Consider the following 14,708-nt stretch of genomic DNA (forward strand, 5'->3'; position numbering starts at 1 on the left):
TTGGACAATGGGCTCTCTTTAGATGATATAAGCCATGCCTAGCATACCCTGGCTGGAACAGCTATACAACACTCCGTATATTATTTTCACTAGTTATATCCTCTACTTTCACCTTGCTATTTTCAACAACACCAGGTTTATTCTTATTTTTAGAAGGCCATTTTTATTCACCCACACATCTCTTTTGCATGGACTATTTGCCTGTAGAGTTTTGGCCTTAGAGAGCATATAGGCTGCTCTGAAGCTGCCTTTGGGGGCTAACCCAATTGAGTTTATTCTTAGGTCTCTTTCCTCCAGTCTAACCTAACTCTATATTTAGAACAGCCGCAGCAGCAACAACACTCTTAATAACTCATCAAATTCTAGTTTAGGACCAGGAATTTTAGGGAAATCATCTCAGTGAAAGGGCTTTGCTCAGGGGATGCAGAAGAGAGATGCCCACTTTAATCCTGCAGGGCAGGATTCAAGGTAAGAGTCAGGCCAGGCTCGGAGCAACCCACAATTCCCATCTGATGCTGCTGCCACTGGGTTAGATGCTTCTGGGACTCAAGTTGGCAGCCTCTGTCAGTCTTTTAATGAAAAGGTATTTGCATGACTGCTGTTGCTAACAGGCTTGTTTACTGGTAGGCTTAGGAAAGAGTCCAGAGTTTGCAAATATGCCTTACTTCCTAAAACTAAACTCTGGGAACAGAAGAGAGATTATTGTAGACTCTGGATAGAAGCATTATATTTCTCCTGTGAACTCTCTGTCCTAGCAACTCACCTGGCAACTCAATTTCTTTAAAAAAGGTTTTATTGACGCTTTTGTTTTTGTTTTTTTCCTAGCAATCATTTCTGGAAATTCTGCCCTCTCCAATCAAACCTTCCCTTGTAACAGGAAAACAATTAAGGGGGAAAAAAAAAGAAAAACAATTAAGCACAAACATCCCCCACAACGATCTCATCTGATGATGCATGAAACATTTTCAACTAGTAATCTCTCTTCTTTTCATCATCTGATCCTGGAGGCTGAATTTTAGAGGTCAGTGATTCTGCTGATTCCTCCCTTCTCTTGTCTCTTTTCCTTTTCCTCTGTCCTTCCAAATTCCTTACCTCTTCAGCCTGACCTTTATAAGAGGAGGTAGAAATCGAAATTTTAAAGCAATCTTTTTCATGCTTGTTTGTCATAACCTTCTAAAGAATTTTATTCTGTTAATTCATCCATAAATTCCCTACTGTGAACATTAAAGTCACTGCACAAAAGAAACCCCACTCACATCACCTACTGTCTGATCTGTTTTCTTCAGCCAGTAAGCTCAAATGTGAGGTTGGTTTTCCCATTTATCTGAATATTTTCAGAATATCCTCTTGAGATGTGGATATTTCTAATCAGCTGAAATTTTAAACAATTCCTTTGGCTGGGATACAGTTGGTATTTCTTACTGTTGGTCTGGAATTCAGCCTCTGTGTTGAGCTGAGTCTCCTACAGGATAGTCTTTGGCCTTACGACCAGGAGAGGTCTGTAGATGTTGGGATATGATGGGGTGGGGGCAGGATCTGTGGGGCATTTCCAATTTTTGAAAATCTCTGATTCCACTGAAAATCCTCAGCATTTTAGGACTAAAAGATGTGACTAGCAAATGTGGGGATCTACCTAGTTGTCATATTAACAAGAAAAACAACTGTATCTCAGCATTTATTTAATAATCTTAATTCTTTTATCTAGGTTTAGATTAAAACAGTTTTCACAATAATTGATTTTTAGCCTTTATCTTTGACCTACACTAATCACTGTGAGAGTATTTCAATCTATGTTACATATATTCCCGAGTACTATATAAATGAAACATATATTAAAATATATTATAAATTAAATATAATTATACATTATATATGTTACAATTATATTTAAAATGTACTTGAGGAGATAGCCATTTGATATATTTTTAAAAATAATTTATTTCATTAGATATTGCTCAATTACATATAAAAAAAATTTTTAACAATCATTTAAAATTTTTTTGAGTTCTGGGGGCAGCCAGGTGACTTAGTGGATAGAAAGCCAAGTCTAGAGACAGAAGGTCTTAGTGTCAAATCTGGCCTCAGATACTTCCCTGGGCAAGTCACTTAACTCCCTTTGTCTAGCCCTTACCACTCTTCTGTCTTAGAACAGTATATAGTATTAATTCTAAGGCAGATTAAAAACATTTTTTTTGTTGTGTTCCAAATTATCTCTCCCTTGTGCCCTTCCTCCCTCTTTAAGAAGGTGAGCAATTTGATTATATACATAAAGTCATGCAAAACATTTCCATATTAGCCATGCTGCAAAAGAAAATAAACAAAATAAGATGGAAAAAAACCCACCAAAGTTTAACAAAGCATGTTTCAATCTGCATTCAGTCCTCTCTTTGGAGGAAGATAATATTTTTCATTAAGGAACCTTTGGGATTCCCTTGAATCATTGTCTTGAACAGAGTAGCTAAGTTTTTCATAGTCACTCATCCTTACAGTACTACTATGTAGAATGTTTTCCTGGTTCTGCTTTGCATGAGTTCAAGGAAGTCTTCCGAGGTTTTTCTTGAAACCCTCCTACTTATGTCTTATGGCACAATGGTATTCCATCACAATCATACACCATAATTCATTCAACCATTCCTAAAATGGTCATCTTCTCTTTTTCCAGATTTTTTGCCAACACAAAAAGAGCTGCTGTAAATATTTTTTGACAAATAGCTCCTTTCCCCTTTTCTTTTATCTCTTTGAGAAACAGACCCAGTCGTATTGCTGGGTCAGAGTAGAGACAGTTTTATAGTCTTTTGGGTCTAGTTTCAAATTGTTCTTCAGAATGATTAGAAAAATTCACATCTCCAACAGTACGTTAGTGTTCCAATTGTACCACACACTCTCAAATCTCTCTCATTTTTCTTTTTTGTCACATTAGCAAATCTGACATATATTAGTTGGTATCTCAGAGTTGTTTTAATTTGTATTTCTCTATTCATTAATCTAATTTCTCTAATCTAAATCTAATTTAGAGCATATTTTGTAAATATTGATAGTTTTAATTTCTTCCTCTGAAAACTGACTATTCATATCCTCTGACCATTTACCAACTGTGGAATGATTTGTATTCTTATAAATTTGACTCAGTTCACATTTTTTCCAGTTTCCTGTTTTCTTTCTAATTTTGGCTGCACTAATTATGTTTGTGCAAAAGATTTTTAATTTCATGTAATCTAAACTTTCCATTTTATTTCCTGCAATTCTATCTCTTGTTTGGTTATTAACTCTTCCCTTATCCATAGTTCTTACAGGTGCGTTTTTCCATGCCCCCTTAATTTACTTTACCCTTTATGTATAAAACACCCTTTATGTATAAATCATTTATCTATTTTGCCCTTATCTTGATATACAATGTGAGGTGGTGGTCTATGCCTAATTTCTGCTGAACTGCTTACCGGTTTTCCCAGCAATTTTTTTTGGTCACATTTTGAGTTTTTACCCCCAAAGCTTGGATGTTTGGGTTTATCAAACACTAGATTACCATGGTCATTTACATACTGGGTACCCAATCTATTCCACTGATCCACAACTCTTTCTTAACCAGGACCAGATTATTTGGATGATTATAATTTGTAACATAATTTGACATCTGAAACTGCTAAATTAGATTTCTTAACATTTAAAAAAATTGATTCCCTTAATATTCTTGACCTTTTGTTCTTCCAGAAGAATTAAATTATTTTTTCTTACTCTATAAAATAATTCTTTGGTAAGTTAATTGGTATGGTACTGAGTAAGTAAATTAACTTTGGAAGACTTGTCATTTTTATTATATTGGCTTGGCTTACCCATAAGCAATTCATATTTCTCCAAATGTCCAAATCTTTATTTGTGCAAAAACTGTGTTCAAATGATTCCTGGTTTTGTCTTGGGGGGAAGGTAGATTCCCAAGTATTTTATATTGTCTGCTGTTATTTTAAATGGAATTTCTCTCTCTTCCTACTGAATTTAGTTGGACTTAATATAATATGCTGATTTACGTCAGTTTATTTATAATCTTCAACTTTGTTGGAGGTTGTTTTTAATAGGAATGGGTGTTGTATTTTGTTAAAGGGTTGTTTTTTGTTTTTTTGTCTTTGCTAACTTCTTTTCATATTGCTAAAGAAAAAAGGAGACTTTGGGAAGAAGTGGATAGTCTCTATCATGCCACTATCTAGAGCTTGCTACACAAGAGACTGTGGGGAATTTTCTCCTTGGGTGGGATCTGGGACTCTCTCTTGTGAGCTAAGTTACCAGGCTCCTAAGGAGAGAACTCCTTCAATCTGTATCATTGGTTTATATTCTCCTATGTACATATTCTCTGATTTCTATTTGCTGTTGACTTGGATGAGTGGGTTTCTCTGCTCTTCGCTACATGTGTGTTCATTGTGGAACTGGCATCTGGTGGGAAAGGGGTCAAGCCTTAGATATAGAGCATGGGGGTCCCCATTTCCCTATTAAGAAATAGAGAAAAGAAGTTTAGCTTGAATTTAAAAAGTATACCCTTAGACTAACAATATTTAAGGAAGCAGACAGATATAATTCTAGTCTAGTCTACCCAACCACTTGCTTCCCCTCCTGGCAGGAAACAAAATCTGTCTTGGAGAAGAGTTGGGGGAGGAGATGCTAGAGATGTATATTCTTGCCTCCCTGTGAGCCACACACACACAATATCCCTTATTATATTTTTTTAATGGTAAAAGAAAAAAAAAAAGCCAAGTATTTCTTGGCTGAATGTTGTTTTGCTTCCAGTTTCTTCTATTTCAGTCCTTGTTAGAACATGTCAAGGTGCCCTGAAGTTCAAGGAGCCCTGGGCAGTCACAGGTTCCTTGAAATACTACTGATGGGTCTTGATGTGGCTAACTGGAGACATTCTTAAACATGCTAACACAGTGCATTCTAAGGAATGAGTAGGAAATAAGGAGGAAAGTAACCTCAAATCTATAGGAAACACACATATTAAATATGCTTGGGGAAAGTGTGTGTGAATGTGTTTTATCTCAGTTAACTAAGGCATTCAGGAAACTTAAGAAGGGTAACTTTTGATTTGCTCTTAAGAAAACTATGTCCAAAGAGATTGTGACTTTGATACCCAAACTATGAAAAGTTAAAAGGATCCTTTTGTAATCTTAAAAAAAACCCCAACTTATAAACTCAACAAATACAGACAAAATATAAAAAAATTTCAATTAAGACCATCTATTTAGAACAATTTACATTTTTAAAAAATCAGTGATTATTTATGGAGTTCCTTTGCCAGTCACTCTCTGGACAAGTATTTACTAACAATCTTCTCCATGCCAGGCATAGTTATAAAGACAAAAGTGAGACTTCCCCTCAAGGAGCTTATAATCTAGTTGAGGGAGACAACCTGTGTATATGTAGGTGTGTACAATGCAGATATAATATAATTGGGTGGGAATACAGGTCAGGCACTAGAAGCTAAAGGAATCAGGAAAGCCTTCATGTAGAAAGTAGCATTCAGGCTTAGCCTTGAATGAAAGCACAGAGGAAATTGGGGGTACATCTTTCTGGGCTGGGGGAACAGTCACTGCAAAAGACCCAAGATGGAGTATAAGGAATTTTAAGTTTAAGTTTGGCAAGAGTTTAGTACTCATGAAAGGGAGTAATATGTAATAAGGCTAGAAACGAGGATTGGGGTCAGGTTGCATAGGAGTTTGTTGGAGGAATGTGTATTTAATGGGAGCCAGTAGAGTTGATTCCATAGAAGAAGGACATGGTCTGACCTGGGAGAAGAGTTGGGAGATTGCAAAATTTTTTAAAAAGAAAAGGTCATTGAAGTATTATAAAAAGTAAACAGAAATTATTAACAAGATGAATAAATTTTACTTAATTTAAGTACTTCATTGGCATTAAATTAACTTAGGAAATGATATTTAATAATGGCTTCATCACATTTGATCTTCACAATCTTGAAAGATAGTTCTATAGCTATCCCACTTCCTGTCCCATCTCTTTCTTCTACTACTCATTTTACAGATTAAGAAATTAAAACTCAGACAGCTTATATGATTTGTCTATGGTTACTCACGCTCATGATTAAAGCCCTCTGGTTTATATGAGTCATCGTCAAGGCTCTGTAAAAAAATGGGGGGGGGTTGATTGGGGAGGTAAAAATCCCTATTATTTTCTAGCAACCCTCCTCCCTCTCCCAATCTTGAGGTTTCTTCTTTTAGAGTTGTCTTCCAAATCTGAAACTTCTACCTGCATGGTTTCCAAACATTTTTTCCAGTTGGGTTATTTTCTGACCTTGTTTTTCCACATCAGTTATGTTCTTTGCTCCATTGCATTAATTCTGGTTTTTGGCCATGCATGCCCCCTGAATTTTTCAAAATTCTATTATCCATCCTCAGAAGTTTTTCCACGATCTCTTCTAGAGATTCCTTAGTTACATTCAATTCTTCTTTTAATTTCTCCAGAGGTTTCTTAAACTTTGCTTTCAGCTATCTTTAAAATTCCTTGTGATTTTGTTATTGTTGTTCAGGTGGGGGAAAGATATGTGCATTTTTTATTTTATTCTGTTATCATTTGAGTCTCTATTTACTTTCTAATATTTCCCTCCTTATTTCTCTTACTCTGTGATTTTTTTAAAAAAGCATCAGTTTTTCTTGGATTTGATCACTGTCTTTTGGTAAGCTTTAATTTTCTTGTAAAATTTTTGGTAATTTTGTTTACAGCATTTCTACTATGATTTTTGAGGTAGGTCATTAAGAATCTGGCTTCTTTGCAATCTCTTTCATTCCATTGTCTTCCCAGAACTCTCCCAGAAATTTTGCAGGCATTTTTATTCTCCAGAGAGGGCCCTAAAGAAATAAAAGTGAGATAATTCCTTGAATGTGAGGCAATTTTAATTTTATTTTTTTAAAGAATATTTTATTTGTTTTAATCAGCCAAGATCTGTCTCCTCACCCTCCCAAACCAACTTCCTTTCACCCTAGTTGAGAAGATAAGAAAAACAAATCCCATTACAAACATGTAAATCAAAATACATTTCCACAATGGCCATAAAAAAAATAAGTCTCATTCTGCACTCTGAGTCTTGTACTTCTCTATCAGGAGGTTGGGTAGCATGTTTCATTATCAATTCTCTGGAATCCTAATTGGTCATTATGCTAATAAGAGTTGAGCATAACTAATCCATTAGATTTAGATATCAGAATTTATTCATCCATTCCTCAAATTATGGGTTATCCTTCAGATTCCCATTCTTTGCCAGTCCTAAATTAGCTATAAATATTTTTGTACAACCTAAAAGGATTAGGGTTAGGACTAATTCTTCCCTTAATCTACTTTCCCTTTAGTTCTCCCTCCCTTTTCCTCCTATTTCTCTGTTGAGTAAAATTTCTGTACTCAACTTGGTGTACATATATTTTTCCTTCTTTTGAACAGTTCACATGAGAATGAGGTTCAAGTATCAGTCATTTCCCTCACCCTCTTGTTGGTTTAGATGCCTCCTTGTGGACCCTGATTACTTGAGATGATTTTCCTTAACCTTCTTTTCCCTTCCTTTCTCTATTTTTTTTTTTAGATCATCAAGAAATAGATCCCTCCCAAGCCTTGTGTAACTGGACTCTCTTTATGAAGCTTAATGATGATAGGGTCCAGTGGAGACACATATTATTTCCCCATATTAGAATGTAAATATTTTATCTAAGTTTAGTCTTTTATCAGTGTTCATTCATGTTTTACCTTTTATGTTTCTTTTTACTTGTTTCTGAATTTCAAGGTTTCTCTGCAGTTCTAGTCTTTTCATCAGGAATAATTAGCCATCCTCTATTTCACTAAAGGTTCAATTCTGCGCCCCCCCTCCCCCCACTATACTCAGTTTTCTTGAATAAGTTATTTCTGGCTGTGAGCCCACATCTTCTGCCTTTGGAATATCATAATCCAAGTTCTCCACTCCTTTACAGTGGTTGTTGCTAAATTGTGTTGGATCCTAACTGTAGCTGCTCATTGATAATTTGTTCTTTCTGGCTGCTTACAGTATTTTTACTTTGACCTAGATTTTCATTATAATGTTCCTGGAAGTTTTCTTTTCTTTTTTTTTTAAAAGGAGGTGATAAATGAATTATTTCTATTTCTGCTTTCTACCTGGTTCTAAGAGATATAGGCAATTTTCTTTTAATATTCATTGAAATATGCTCAAAGCCTTTTTTTAAATCATGGTATTCAGATAGTTTAACCATCCTAAATTTTTTCCTCCTTAATTTGTTTTTCAGGTCAGTTGTATTTTCTATGAGATACCACATACTTTCTTCCCTATTTCAGTCTTTTGACTTTGTTTTAATATTAATCATTGTCTTATCAGGTCATTGGCTTCTATTTGATCCATTCTAATTTTCAGGGAGTTTGTGACTTCATTAAGGTTTTGAACTCTTTTGCCAAGCTATTATTTTCTTTTCTAATTCTTTCTTCCACAGATCTCATTTCTTTTCCAATTGTTTAAGCCATCTCATTTCATTTATAAGCATATTTTAAAATTATTTTAAAAACGCTTGTTTCATCTCTTCCAGAAATTCTACTTAAATTTGTGCCCAAAAGAGTTGTGTCTGTCTCTGGGTTTGAATCTTCAGAAACAAATAGTTCATTTTGGTGGGGTTTGTTTTTTGTATTCTTCTAGTCTACTTCCTGACTTTGGACTTGATGTTGGGATTGGTCTTTGTCAGATTTCTGGGGGAAAGTAGTTCTATTGTTTTCTTGGAGCATTTGTTGTGTTATTTCAGGATCTCAAGGACAGGCTAGGGACCCGCAAGCTTTCAGTGCTCCCAAAGTGGTCTGATCCAGGGTAAAGTCGGATGGCTACCCCTCTGGCCCTAGCTCTGCATATTCCTCACCAAGGTTTGGGTCTGGGTAAAAGCAGATTGCTTTGGACTCAACCCATCAGCCAACTTGAAAGGTCTATTGGTTCAGTGACAGAATTCTAGGCTCCCTATTTGTTGGGATTCCTGCCTTCATTATTCCTCTGCAGAAATAGACGCTGGAAGGGAGACTCTTCTGAGTTGGGGTCTGAACCACTTCCTGCTGGATTCTGGAATTCTTCTTTCTTTGAAGATCTCCCAGGGTCTCTCTACCCAGGAATGCCACTGCCCTGTGTAGATGGGCATAAAGCTGCCAGTTTATACCTGGCTCCATTGCAGTGCCCTAGTGCCTAGCCTCTCTCTGGGTGCTGTGGTTCCCATTGTTGGGAGAGCTTATCTGTCTCCCTTTGCTTAGCTGGGCTAGACAAAGGACTCACAACTTTTGGGATTTCCCTATCATGATCAGTTCTGGTTTGGAGTTTGTGGTTAGGAGCTCACAGAACTGTTTCTTTTCACTCTGCCATCTTGTCTCTGCCATTTTTCTTCGGACTTTTTTCTTTAAAAAAAAAAATACACCAAAAAACTCTTACCTTCCATCTCAGAATCAATATTGTGTATTCATCCCTAGGGCAGTTAAGTGGCACACAGCTAGGAAGTGTCTGAGGTCACATTTGAACCCAGGACTTCTTGTCTCCAGGCCTGGCTCTCAATTCACTGAGTCATCTAGCTGCCCCTTTCTTTTGAGTTCTAATACAATTAGTACTATCTCCTCCTATTTCTCCATCTGGCTTCTTTACTTTTCCCTTAAATTCTTCTCTTATCCTTTTACAATGGATAAGATAACCTTCACTAAGCTCCTATTTGAACTATTACAATAGCATTTTAGTTTCATGTGGCCTCTAGTCTCTTGACTATTCAATCCTACTTTATTTATTCATTCATTCATTTTAAATTAAAAAATTTATTTTTTTAAATTTTATTTTGACTATTCAATCCTACTTTATTTATCCATTCACTCATTTATTTTAAATCCATACCTTCCATATTGGAGTTGGTTCCAAGACAGAAGAGTGGTAAGAGCTAGGCAATGGGGTTAAGTGACTTGCCCAGGGTCACACAGCTGGGAAGTGTCTGAGGTCACTCATTTTTGAACCCAGGACCTCCCATCTCTGGGCCTAACTTTCAATCCACTGAGCCACCCAGCTGCCCCTTCTTCCATATACTTTGAATATTCCATTATTGTTTATTGTAAACGTGTCTTATCTCCAACACACTAAAAGTTCCTTGTTGGCAAGGAATGTATTTATATCCTTCACTGTTCCTGGTATGGGACAGATATTTTGTAAATGTTAGGTTTGTAAGAACCAGAACAGGAGATTCACATTCAGTTGCTTAAAAGAGCCTAGCAGTCTCTAAGCAGGGCAGTCACAGATAGAGACTCAATCCCAAAATGCGTGCAAGAATCACTGAGGTGTTTAAGCTTATTTCCAAGTTATGAAAAGGTTCCTGATGAAGTTAATAAAAATCAGTTTCCTTTTTGGCCTGAGAGCTATATTGCCAGGGATTTCACCTATAAGGCTATGTTTTTTCAGCTGAGTTATAAACCCTTCTCTCCTTTTTTTTTTTGGTTCCAGTGAGAATCAAAGGAAGAATGACACAACTTTAGTAAACTGAACATCACTGTTGAAATTCCTTTTCTGACTGCAAACATAATTAGGCTATTTGGGTACTGGAAAATTGCCCTGTCTATAGTTCCATCTTTTATTTCTACTCTAAAAATGGTTTGTTTTCTGCCCAAATATGATATTCGAATGATTAAATTTGATTTATTTTGCATGTCAGCTTTGACCACTAAGCATATGTCATCACCATCACTTAATTCATAACAGAATTTAAATTGTTTCATATGCTCCTCTGAATTCCATTAGTTAAAATAGAACGGAGAATTTCCCATCCACAAGAGAATGGATACTGAAGAATACTAAGAAACAATAGACAAAAAACACGAGAATCAGGAAAGAAATAAATTCAAGAGGAGTTTTTACTAACATGCTCTGAAAACTATAAACTTTGTTATTCTTAGACTCCCTTTAAATTCAATAGCATCTTAGATGTTATCTAAGATGTCATCCCCATCCCCCTTTAGATTTGCCATTTCTTGGATAAAAGTAGGAAACTGGAAAAGATAAGCATAGAAGGAAAGGAAATCAAGAAAGGAAAGGGTTGTTTCTCTCATTAAAACACTGATTGTGGATAAAGATTAGGAAATAAATAAATAGTTGCTTTATCTGATATCTAGCTTATGGTAACAAACTAGATTTAGAAAGCTCAGGATCAACAGATTTAGAACACAAATCTATAATGAACCACATCACCAGCATCTCCACCTCCCATGGTCACTCACTTATTCATGACCAGAGCATGTCTTCTACATATGCTTTTATATTAAATGTGCTCCCAAAAGTTGGAGTTCTACCCTTTAAATTTAATAACAGCAGCAGGAAGAAATGAAAAATGATTGTAAACCATGTCATACTAAGTCAGAATTTACTTAATTAACAAGAATTACACTTAAAAGGAAGCTCTTAAAAATCTGGTGATCATCGGAGTGTCCAGCCAAAGAAATCTAGCCAACATTGTCCTGGACAGGAAGCTCTACAAAGATGCACTGCCACTTACCCAAATGGTTTTGGGGCAAAGAAACAGAAAACCTGCATTGACCTGTTAGAGAAGCCTCCACTGGGACTCACTGATTGCTAAGAAAAAGGAACTTTTAAAAAATGGTTTGTTTTAAAAAAAACCTGTAACAGACAGTAGGAGTGGTGAGGCTTTCCAAGAATATTAATCCTAAACATAAAGGACATGAGAGGAGGGAACTAAAGTAAGTGAGAGAGACAGGAGATGCAATAAGGGGGCCAGGAAGAAGGGGAACTTGCTAAGCCCCAGACCTTAAATCATGCTGTGAGGCAGGCAAGTTACTACCTTAATCATATTTGCAAATGGAACATTTTCCATTTTTAAAGACATCTGAATTTTTATTACACGTGTTTGGCCAGAATATATAACAATTTCAATTCGGTATTAACTTCCTTTTGCTTTTCTCCTCTGTTTGTTCTTTGTCTCCTTTTTCAGCCATGTGGAATAATTTTTTTTCTTTTTCCAGACTTGCTCACATGTGTACTGACATGTTTTAGGTTATGTCCTTTCTTGGGGAGGAGAATCTGCTAGTGAGAGTTTTCCTTCCTCTTCACTCAAGTGGCTACCACCTTAGTTCAGGCTCTCATCACCTCTTGTCTGACTTATTACATTAACCTGCTAATTAAAAAATTCAGACTCCCAGGCTCTACCCTCTCCAATCCATTGTCCACATGGCTGCCATCGTAATCTTCTTTTTAATTTTTTAACTCTTACCTTCTGTCTTAGAATCAATACTGTATATTGGTTCTAAGGTAGAGGTAAGGACTAGACAAGGGTGTTAAGTGTCTTGCCCAGGGCCACACAGTTAGGAAGTGTCTAAGGCCAGATTTGAATCCAGAACCTCCCAGATGGGTCTGACTTTCAATCCACTGAGCCATCTAGTTGCCCCCCATCATAATCTTCTTCTTTTTTTTTAAACCCTTACCTTCCATCTTGAAATCAATACTGTGTATTGGTTCCAAGGAAGAAGAGCGGTAAGGGCTAGGCAATGGGGGTTAAGTGATTTGCCCAGGGTCATACAGCTGGGAAGTATCTGAGGCCATATTTGAACCCAGGACATCTCGTCTCTAGGTCTGGCTCTCAATACAATACTCAATACCCAGCTGCCCCCCATCATAATCTTCTTTTTTATATATTTATTTATTTTTTAAACCCTTACCTTCCATCTTGGAGTCATTACTGTGTATTGGCTCCAAGGCAGAAGAGTGGGGTCAAGTGACTTGCTCAGGGTCACACAGCTGGGAAGTGTCTGAGGCCAGATTTGAACGTAGAACCTCCCGTCTCTAGGGCTGGCTCTCAATCCACTGAGCTACCCAGCTGCCCCCATAATCTTCTTAAAGCACATATATGACCCTATCGTTCTCCTGCTCAGAAGCTTCAATGACTCTTTCCTGCCTGTAGGACAAAATCCAAATTCCTAAGCTTAGTATTTAAAGCCCTTTATACCTTGTCTCTAGCTTATCTTTCCAGGTTTCCTGTACATTGCTCCCTTCACTCTACTTTCCAGTCAAACTGTGGTAGATAGAACACTGGACACGGGGTCAGGAAGCCCTACGTCCAAATCTTGCTCCAGCCACTTATTAGTTATGTGATCTTGGGCAAATCTCAATCTCTCTGGGTTTCAACTTCCTCAGTTGGACTTATTAACTCTAAGGCCCCTTTCAGCTCTAACCTTACGATCCTATGATTTTGTTCCCCAAATTTTGCATTTCATCCCCTTGCCCTGGTCTTTAAACAAGCTGCCTCTCATGCCTAGAGCATTTGCTCACCTCCACCCTTTGGGATTCCAGTTCCATTTAGGACTCACCTGCAAGAAGCAGGAGTTCCCAGAGAAGAAAATGGAGCAGGAGCTTGTGGTGGCCAAGAAACACAGCACCAGAAAGGAGTGAAGTGATCCAAGTGGGTCAAACCACCAGGATGGCAGTCCCTACCTTGGCTTCTGAAAACTTCAGAAGGATTTGATTTCTAATTTCAGGTGCTCATGCTACCTTCTTCTAACTATGATTCCTCCTAAATCATTCCATTCTTTTCCAGATTCCATTCTTGACTCTAGACTTTTTGACCATGTCTCTTCTCAGATCCCTTCTTCTTCCTGTCCACCTCCCACTCCCAATCCCTTCAGCTTCTATCTTATGCTATTTCTTCCCATGTTTTCACCAAACAATCCTGATGTTTGCCAGTATTCTGACCCAGATGAGTAATTGAGATGCTCTACGTCGACTTGGAGGGAAAGTTGAACCAACACATAGTTGGCATCAGAGGGGAGAAAAGGAATGGACAGCTTTCAGAGATTTGACGTAGAGCTTCTTGGGAAGATAAAGGCCAGGACACTGAGGTCCCTTCTCAAGCCCAACTTCCAAGCATTCCAATTCTGCTGAAGAGAGCACAATTCCAATGGGCTGGCCACACTGTTCAAACCCCAATGATACATTTGCCTTGAAGGCTATTTTATGGAGAACTCACACAAGGCATGGAGGTCAGAAGAAGCAATTCTCTAGGTCTCTTTGAAGATGTTTGGTATCAATTGTGAGACGTGGGAGACACTGGTACAGAACTGTCCTGCATGTGGTGCCCACATCCAAAGGGGCTCGATAAGCAAAGCAGAATTGCGATACCTCAAAAGATATGAGATGCACAAATTTAGAGTAATCTTCATTTCAAATGTTCAGATGGTTATTTGTGCCCAACCTGGGGTGGTCTTCTGAGATCACATTGGTTGGATTAGTCACATGACCCCAATAAAGTGACGCCATTTTGGTCCTCTTCAAGTATGAAGGATAACAACCCAACTTCTTTTCATTAGAATGTAAACTCCGTGAGGACAAGGAATGTCTTTCTTTCCAATTGTTTTTGGATTCCCAGGGCTTAGCCCAACACCTAACACAAAGAAAGTGTTTTATAAATGCTTGTCGGCTTGCCTCTGGCACCTGCCTTGTCGTTTGCCCTTGTTTCAAAGATGACTTAAGTGAGGCACAACCTAAAGTCATCAGTCTCACTCTTGCTTCCAGAGTCATTCAAGGCCAGTGGCAAGACAAAAGCCAGGATGACAGATGATGGCCCAGGATGCATAGGATGATCTTGGCATCTTTGATATCTAACCAGCACTCCACAGGGCCTTTTGGGCCATTGGAACAAACTGTTCTCTACTCATTCTGCTGGGGGAAGTCTTCA

At 37.5% G+C, this 14,708-nt stretch overlaps 1 protein-coding gene across 1 annotated transcript in view; it reads right to left on the bottom strand.

Annotated features, from left to right (window-relative positions):
* Positions 1–1,937: 1,937 nt before the first annotated feature.
* ALG14 (ALG14 UDP-N-acetylglucosaminyltransferase subunit) overlaps positions 1,938–14,708 on the bottom strand; it is a 108,537-nt gene continuing 95,766 nt past the window's right edge. Inside the window, exon 5 of the transcript XR_008916739.1 lies at positions 1,938–6,845. The gene's annotated coding sequence lies outside the window, so the exon portion shown is untranslated. The remainder of the gene's footprint in view (positions 6,846–14,708) is intronic.

The sequence above is a fragment of the Monodelphis domestica genome, chromosome 2 (genome assembly GCF_027887165.1).
Source record: "Monodelphis domestica isolate mMonDom1 chromosome 2, mMonDom1.pri, whole genome shotgun sequence".
Taxonomy (NCBI): Eukaryota; Metazoa; Chordata; class Mammalia; order Didelphimorphia; family Didelphidae; genus Monodelphis; species Monodelphis domestica.